Below are 9,565 nucleotides of genomic sequence, written 5' to 3'. Positions count from 1 at the left end.
CAGGTTCGATTCCGGCTTGGGTCACTGTCTGCGCGGCGTCTGTACGTCCTCCCCGTGTCTGCGTGGGTTTCCTCCGGGTGCTCCGGTTTCCTCCCACAGTCCAAAGATGTGCAGGTTAGGTGGATTGGCCATGATAAATTGCCCTTAGTGACCAAAATTGCCCTTAGTGTTGGGTGGGGTTACTGGGTTATGGGGATAGGGTGGAGGTGTGGGTTTGGGTAGGGTGCTCTTTCCAAGAGCCGATGCAGACTCGATGGGCCGAATGGCCTCCTTCTGCACTGTAAATTATATATGATTCCTAATTGTTCCTTGAACTGCTGCAGTCCATGTGATGTACGTACACCCACAGTGCTGCTAGGGATTCATTTAAGGTACGCAAAGAGGCCCTTCGCCTCTGTGCCGCCCAGTAAAGGCACCCATCTATTCTAATCCCATTTTCCAGCAACTGGTCCGTAGCCTTGTTCGCAACGGGCGTTTCAAGTGCTCATCTAACGGCTTCTTAAATGTTGTGAGGGTTCCTGCCTCTACCACTCTTTCAGGCAGCAAGTTCCAGATTCCCACTACCCTGGTGGATTGGCCATGATAAATTGCCGCTTAGTGCCCAAAAAGTTAGATGGGGCTACTGGCCAGGCATGGGCTTGAGTAGGGTACTCTTTCCAAGGGCCGGTGCAGACCCCGATGGCATGATTGGCACGTCTTTCAGGACTTCTGGGAGGAAACCGGAGCACCCGGGGGGAACCCGCGCAGACATGGGGAGAACGTGCAGACGGTGACCCGAGCCGGGAATCGAACCTGAGACCCTGGCGCTGTGAAGCAACAGTGCTAACCACTGTGCTACTGTATGAAACACATTATAGGCAATGAGGTAGTTTTGAAGTGTAGCCACAGTTGTAATGTTGAAAACACGACAGATAATTTGCAGAAACCTGACCTCACAAACAGCAATGTGTCAAGTGGTCAGATATTTGATCGTGTTGGTGTTAGTTCAGGGATAAACATTAGCCCAGGACAATGAGAACTGCCCTACTCATCTCTCGGCGTAGTGCCATGTGATCTTTTACGTTCACCTGAGAGGACGGACTTTGTGGCCTTCGTTTAACATTTAATTCCTCTGACAATGCACCATTCCCAAACTAATGCACTGACATGTCAGTCTGGGGATTATGAGGAGAGGTAATTATCCTATTGTCATTGCAGCATAGGAACAGAAGCAGGCCATTCAGCCCCTCGAGCCTGTCCCGTCATTTAATAAGATCATGGCTGATTGGTGGTCTGCCCTTGGCCCAAATCTCTTAATACCTTTGCTTAACAAAAGATTGAAAATGAGCAACTGTTCCAGCTTCAGCTGCTGTGTGTGGGAGAGAATTCCAAACCTCTGCCACCCTTTGAGTGAAGAAGTTCTTCCCAACATCCCTCCTGAACGGTCTGGCCCTAATTTTTAGACTATGCCGCCTAGTTTTAGAATCTCCAACCGATCCTTATCGACCCTGTCTTTCCCTGTTAATATTTTGAATGCTTTGATCAGATCATCCCTCAACCTAAATTCTAGCGAAAACAGGTCTAATTTGTATAATTTCTCCTCACAACACAACCCCATTAGTCCAGGTATCATTCTTGTAAACCTACGCTGCTCTCCCTCCAAGGCCAAAATATTCTTCCTCAGGTGTGGTGCCCAGAACTGCTCCCAGTGACTCCAAGTGGGGTCTAACCAGGGTTTTGTAAAGTTGCAGCATCACCCCAGGGTCTTTATATTCCAATCTTCTAGATATAGAGATTTAGCCATTAGTCTTTCTGATTATTTTCTGCATTTGTTCATGGCATTTTAAGGGTCTATGCACCTGAACTCCCCAAGTCTCTTCGGATATCCACTGTACCTGACCTCTTCCCATTTAGAAAGTACCCTGTTCTATCCTTTTTTTGGTCCAAAATGGATAACCTCCCGTTTGCTTACATTGGATTCCATCTGCCACGATTTTGACCATTCACCTAGTCTGTCAATACCTCCTTGCAATTTTATGCTATCATCCAGCCTGTCTACAATGCCACCTAACTTTGTGTCATCAGCAAATTTAGATATATGACTTTCTGTGCCTTCATCCAAGTCATGAATGGTATTCCGCTTGTGACCATGGAGTGACTGATCACATAAAGGGCTGTTCCTGTTCAAAGTCACAGACAAGGGCTCTTTTTACCCAGATCCGGGTGGAATTTTGATGAAAATGCACAGGTGAATGTTAGAGGAGTAGTTTACCCCTGGAATGGTATGTCTTCTGATCACCGGACCTGGCAGAAAACAGTGAGAGGTTTGGCTGGAAGGTTTAAACAGTCTTGTGCTTCCAGCATGCAGGCGGAGGAGGGGCAAGCTGTAAGGCCCCAGATACAGGAACTGATTACTTTTATCAAGGAGGAATTCCATAACGTTCCATGTTACCAACCTTACCGGAGGCTTGCACCTCCAATCCCCTCTACCGTCCATCATCTTCCCCACTTAACTCCTGCCCCTTTAATTCCACTCAGTACCCAGCCCATTCCAGATGTTTCGGATCTGTTGGAGAGTATGGGAAGGATTATGGGCCTGTTGGGGAGGGTTGGAGGGTTCTCGGGATACAAGTTGAATGCAGGGAAAAGCGAGGTATTCCCAGTGAATGAGCTGGCACAGCGGGCTAATTTAGGGGGGGTGCCATTTACGGTAGTGAGGGATAGGTTTAGGTATTTGGGGATTCAGGTAGCGAGGGAATGGACGGGGCTCCATAAGTGGAACTTAACAAAGCTGGTGGAGGAGGCCAGGGAGGATCTTAAGAGGTGGGATACACTGCACTTTATGTTGGCGGGGAGGGTCCAAGTGGGGAAAATAAATATTCTGCCAAGGTTCTTGTTTATCTTTCAGGCTCTCATGATCTTTATACCAAAGGCCTTTTTTTGCAAAGTGGACACAGTCATCTCTGACTTTGTATGGGCGGGGAAGGTACCGAGGGTGGGGAGGACCCTGCTACAGAGGCAGAGGCAGCCGGGGGGGGGGGGGGGGGGGGGGGGGGGGGGCGGTTGGCAGGGGACCTTGTAAGGGGTCTAGTTTGAGGGCTATGTTGATGGCAGCATTGCCAATGGCTCCGAGTAGGTATTCAGGGAGCCCAGTGGTGCAGTCCTCGGTGAAGATATGGAATCAGCTGAGGAGGCATTTTCGGGTGGAAGGGATGTCGGTGCTAACATTGCTGTGCGAGAATCATGGGTTTGAGCCGGGGGGGTGGATAATGTATACAGGAGGTGGAGGGAAATGGGGCTGGTCAAGGTGAGGGATTTGTATTTGGAGGAAGTTTTCGACAGTCTGGAGGAGCTAAGGGAGAGGGTAAAGCTGCCGAGGGGTAGTGAGTTCAGGTATCTACAGGTTAGTGACTTTGCACGAAAGGTCTGGAAGGCGTTCCCTAGATTGCCAGGATACACCCTGCTGGAGCGACTGCTGCTTCCGGATGCGGAAGGGGTGGGAAGAATTGGGGATATATATATAAGTGGCTGGGGGAGCAGGAAGGCGAGCGGATGGTGAAGATCAAGGAGAAATGGGAAGCGGAGTTGGGAATGGAGATCAATTGGGGAGTATGGAGTGAGGCACTGCGAAGGGTAAACGGGACCTCCGCTTGTGCAAGGATGAGCTTGATACAGCTTGATTAAGGTGGTGCACAGGGTGCATATGACTCGGGCGAGAATGAGTGGGTTCTTTCAGGGGGTAGCAGATGAGTGTGAGAGTTGTGGGCGGGGGCCAGCGAATCACGTGCACATGTTTTGGGGTTGTGAAAAATTGGGAAGGTTCTGGACAGGAGTGTTCACGGTCTTAGCCAGGATAGTGGAGGAGGGAGTGGACCCGGACCCTTTGGTGGCGATATTTGGGGTTTCAGAGAAGTCGGAGCTCATGGAGAGGAGGAAGGCCGATGTCTTGGCCTTCGCCTCTCTGATTGCACGGTGACGAATTTTGTTGGAGTGGCGGTCGGCATCGCCACCGGGGGTAGCAGCATGCTACAGGGTGACCTGTACGACTTCCGGCGGTCGGAGAAGATAAAGTACGAGTTAAGGGGCTCCGCAGGGGGGGAGTTTGAGAAAAGGTGGGGGATGTTTGTCACCGTGTTTGAGGAGCTGTTCATCGCAGGGGGGTGTGGGGGTGTGTTTGGGGAGGGGGTGGGGGGGGGGGGGGGGGGGGTGGGGGTGGGGGGGAGAGAAATCTGTACAAACTGTATAGTTGATTGTTGGGAAGAATGTTTCCCGGGGTGTTTATTTGCTGTAACCTACCTTGATACAAGTTTGAATAAAATGCATTTAAAAAAAAAAATCCAAGTCATGAATGAATTAATTGAGGCCCCATTGTCCCCACTCTCTGTCGCTTGCAACTCACCAATTTCCTCACAATGTCAATAATTTGCCCTCAACTCCATGGGCAAATGTTAACCTTAGTTAACAGTCTCTTGGGATGTTAGGCTAACTGGTCTGTAATTCCCTGGTTTGTCCCTTTCTCCCTTCTCAAGTGGAGCGACATGTGCAACTTTCCATCCAGAGGGACTACTCCTGAATCTTGGAAACTCTGGAAGATTGTAGTTAGGGCTTCTACAATGTGCTCCCTACTTCCTTTAACAGCCTTGGATGGAAACCGTCAGGTCCTGGGGTTCGGCACTTTTTAGTTCCATGAATTTCCTAATTACTGATGCTGTATTTACGTTAATTGTATTAAGTCCCTGTCCTCTATCGACTATTAATTTTTTTGGGACTTCCAGCAAGTTCTCCTCCTTTTCAGACTGAGGCAAAGTAATTGTTCAACTTGTCTGCCATTCCCCCATCACTGACCATTGATGCCATCTACCCAAATGGGGGCAGAATACTGTTGCGTGAGATTAGCCGGGTGTCTCCTGATGCTCAGAGAGCTGAGAAATGCCCCTCTATCTAACGCCCGTCCGAGTAGATTGGGGCTTGGAACAACCCGGACGAGGCTGCACTTCGCCCCGTTTTCTGCATTGACGAGCTCTGCTTGCCCGAACATCTCAATGCAGCGAGAGATTGAGATGCCATTTTGAGATGGCCATCTTTCAAGCCCCCAAACATCCCCCCTCCCAGCCCTCACTCACTATAAGGCGATCCCCACGTCCATCAGGGCACACCCTGGACCGATCACCACTGCCACAAAATGCCAGCTTGGCAGTGCTAGGCTGGCACCCTAGCATTCCCCCTGCCATTGCCACCTGGGCTCCTTGGCAGTGCCAGCCTGGAAACATGGCACTGCCAGAGTTCTCAGATGGTACCAGCAGTGCCAGGGCTCCACCATGCCCAAAGGGCATGCAGCTGGGGGTCTCCAATCTGCTGGGAGACCCCCACAAGTGCCGTTCCACCTGGTTTGTAGAGGCCAACATTTTTTTTCCAAAAAATATACTTTATTCATTAAATTTCTTAATAAACATTACAGAGCATTTCAAATTGTCTTGACTGTACATTTCCATCAAAGTTACACATTCCCTTGACATTCTTCCATTCAATTGGGATGACATTACACACATATCCTTCTTTACGTTACAATTCTTTCTTAAATATTTACATTGTCTTTTTTCTTTTATACATTGGAGTATTGAAGACCCGGACAGAGGGGTTTTACACTGTTACCCACCCCACAGTGGTCTTTCCCCATTGTGCCTTGGCGGCAGCAGCCCCAAGCTTGAGTGCGTCCCTCAGCACATAGTCCTGGACCTTGGAATGTGCCAGTCTGCAACACTCGGTCAAGGACAATTCTTTGCTCTGGAAGATCAGCAAGTTTCGGGCAGACCAAAGAGCGTCTTTCACCGAGTTGATGACCTTCCAGCAGCAGTTGATATTTGTCTCGGTGTGTGTCCCTGGAAACAGTCCGTAGAGCACAGAGTCCTGTGTCACAGAGCTGCTCGGGATGAACCTTGACAAATCCCACTGCATCTCACTCCAGACCTTCTTTGCAAAGGCACATTTCACAAGGAGGGGGGGGGGGGGTGACCGTCTCATCTCCCCCACAGCCACTCCGCGGGCAGCGTGCAACGATGCTGAGCCTTCGGGTGTACATGAAGAATCTGACGGGGAGGGCCCTTCTCACCACCAGCCAAGCGAGGTCTTGGTGCTTGTTTGAAAGTTCTGGTGATGAGGCGTTCTGCCAGATAACTCTGACAGTCTGCTCAGGGAACCATCCAACATCCTCCACACTCTCCTTTTCCCTGAGCGCCTCGAGGACATTACGTGCTGACCACTGCTTCATTGCTTTGTGGTCAAAGGTGTTTTCCTTTAAAATATTTTCCACGAGGGATAGGTGGTACGGCAAGGTCCAACTACTCGGAGCGTTCCGCGGCAATGAGGCCAGGCCCATCTATCGTAACACCGGGTTCAGGTAGAACCTCAGTATGTAGTGACACTTGGTGTTTGCATACCGGGGGTCCACGCACAGCTTGATGCAGCTGCACACAAAGGTGGCCATCAGGATGAGGGAGACGTTGGGTACGTTCCTCCCTCCTTTATCCAGAGATTTATACATGGTGTCCCTTCGGACCCGGTCCATCTTGGATCTCCAGATGAATTTGAAGATGGCCTGGGTGACTGCTGCGGCACAGGGTCGGGTAACGGGCCAGACCTGCGCTATGTACAGTAACACCGAGAGTACCTCACACCTGATGACCAGGGTTTTGCCCGCAATGGAGAGGGAGCGTTGCTCCCACCAGCCCAGTTTCTGTTTTACCTTGGCAATGCGCTCCTCCCAGTTTTTGTTGCAAGCCCCAGCCGCTCCGAACCATATCCCCAGCACCTTCAGGTAATCTGACCTGACAAAGGGGACAAAGGACCGGTCGGCCCAGTTCCCAAAGAACATGGCCTCGCTCTTGCCGCGGTTTACCTTGGCTCCCGAGGCCAGTTCAAACTGGTCGCAGGCATTCAAGAGCCTGCGTACAGACGTGGGATCTGAGCAGAAAACGGCGACGTCGTCCATGTACAGGGAGGCCTTGACTTGCACGCCTCTGCTGCCTGGGATCGTCACCCCTCTCATACCCGGATCCTTCCTGATGGACTTGGCAAAAGGTTCTATGCAGCACACAAACAGGGCCGAGGAGAGAGGGCAGCCCTGCCTGACTCCAGATTTGATCTGGAACTTTTCTGATTCCCACCCATTGATTGAGACTGCGCTATAGATGTTTGTGTAGAGCAGTTTGATCCAATTGCGAATTCCCTCCCCAAACCCCATTTTGGAGAGCACATCCATCATGTAGGTGTGCGATATTCTGTCAAAAGCCTTCTCCTGGTCAAGGCTGATGAGGCAGGTGTCCACCCTCCTGTCCTGCACGTGGGCGATCGTATCCCTGAGCAGCGCAAGGCTATCAGAGGTCTTCCTGCCGGATACAGCACAGGTGTGGTCAGGGTGGATCACCCACTCCAGAGCAGACCTGACCCGATTGGCGATGACCTTGGCTAGAATTTTGTAATCCACATTCAACAGTGAAATGGGTCACCAATTTTGAATTTCTTCCCTTTCCCCCTTCTGCTTGTAGATGAGGGTGATGTGGAGGTCTCCAAGGCGAGGGAATTAACTCTTACACATTGGTTAGATCTTGGAAACACACATTAGAGTGAGACTAGCTGCTTCACTCTAATATGCAGTTTTACCAGAAAGTGATCCCGCCCACAATGGACGGTATTCACATTGCAACATTTCTCGCGAACTGGGTAGATCCTGGAACTGGGATCTCCTGGCATCTGCTGGTTGCATTGTGCCACGCTGCATTTCGGGTGCAACACGACCAATAGATCCTGCCCAATATCTCAATTTTCAGCCTACATTGCTCTTCACCACCCACTTTCCCTTTATATAACTATAACATTTCTCCTTATTGATTTTGATGACCCTTGCTTTCATATTGCCTTTTAGTCGCTCTTATCAGCTGCTTTGTGACCCTTTGCTGCTCTGTGTATCCATCCCATTCGCCCAGATCTCTGCTGTGCCTTGCAGTTTTGTAGGCCCTTTCTTTTAGTTTTATGCTGTCCCGAAACTCTTTAGTTGTCCGTGGCTGGGTTTTTTTGTTGTGAAGTGGAGCCTTTTCCTCTCAGGGGTTTATACTCGCTCTGTATCTCGTTAAATATTTCTTCCAATATTCTCCACTGACCTTCAGCCGTTTGACCCATTAACAGATCTTCCCAGTTTACCGTGGACATTCTCTGCCTCTTCCTGTTAAAGTCAGCCTTACCCAAGTCCAAAATTCTAGCATCTGAATCGTGCTTTTCACTTTTGAACGCTGCACTGAATTCAATCGCGTTGTGATCTCTATTTGATAAATGTTTGTGCAGAGTTTGGCTAATAACTACATATGGCTCATTAATCATAACTAACTCTAATACTGCCTGTTCCCTTATTGCATCTGGAACATATTGTTGCAGGAAACTATCCTGGACACATCCCAGAAATTCACTATCTTTTTGATAGCTGCTTGTCTGCCTCCCCCAATCTACATGTAAGTTGAAATCCCCATTAATACTACTCTGCCTTTGTTACACACTTGCCTAATTTTTGCCTTTGTACAATCTAGCTCCTCACAACTGCTACATGGGGGTCGGTACACAACAGCCGTTTTTGGTTTCTCAGTTCCACCCATTTGGTCTCCACTGGATGTTTTCCCCTCATTATATCCCCCCCCCCCTCACCATTGAGGTGGTAGTATTACTTTTTTTTAATAAATTTAGATTACCCAATTATTTTTTCCAATTAAGGGGCAATTTAGCGTGGCCAATCCACCTACTCTGCACATTTTTGGGTTGTGGGGGCGAAACCCACGCAGACACGGGGAGAATGTGCAAACTCCACACGGACAGTGACCCAGAGCCGGGATCGAACCTGGGACCTCAGCGCCGTGAGGCGGTTGTGCTAACCACTAGGCCACCGCGCTGCCCTCGGTGGTAGTATTACTAATGAGTAAGGCCACTCTGCCTCCCTCTGCCATCTACCCAGTTTCTCCTGTAAGCTTTATAACCAGGTGTATTTAGTTCCCAGTATTTAGTTCCCAGAGGGACAAATTAAAAGGGGCAGCCCCTTAAAGGGATTTTGTCTTCAACAAAAACCAATTGAAACATAAATTGAAATGTGATTAAAGGGCTCAATAAAGCCCCTGCGGTGCCCACCGGGCACGGAAGGTCTCGAGGGTGCTTGTGGACACCGTGTGCTCCCTTTCCAGGGTCACCCGGCTGCGAATGTAGCCTCAGCAGAGGGCCGTCAGTCGGGCTGGACAACTCCCTCGGTCGCCCGCAATCTGGTCCTGTTGGTGGCAGGTGTGGCCAGGCACAGGAGCAGGTTCACCAGGCTGTGGTCCTCTGCGTACCAGGTGGGCCTCCAGCTTCCAGATGTCCAGTTCTGACACTCCTGCCATTGCAACAGGTTGAGCCCATCCTCTGGTTTAGCACTCTGGGCTAAATCGCTGGCTTCTAAAGCAGACCAAGGCAGGCCAGCAGCACGGTCGATTCCCGTACCAGCCTCCCCGGACAGGTGCCGGAATGTGGCGACTAGGGGCTTTTCACAGTAACTTCATTGAAACCTACTCATGAC

This window comes from Scyliorhinus canicula, chromosome 23 (assembly GCF_902713615.1).
Source record: "Scyliorhinus canicula chromosome 23, sScyCan1.1, whole genome shotgun sequence".
In the NCBI taxonomy this organism is placed as follows: Eukaryota; Metazoa; Chordata; class Chondrichthyes; order Carcharhiniformes; family Scyliorhinidae; genus Scyliorhinus; species Scyliorhinus canicula.
This window is presented reverse-complemented; position numbering follows the sequence as displayed.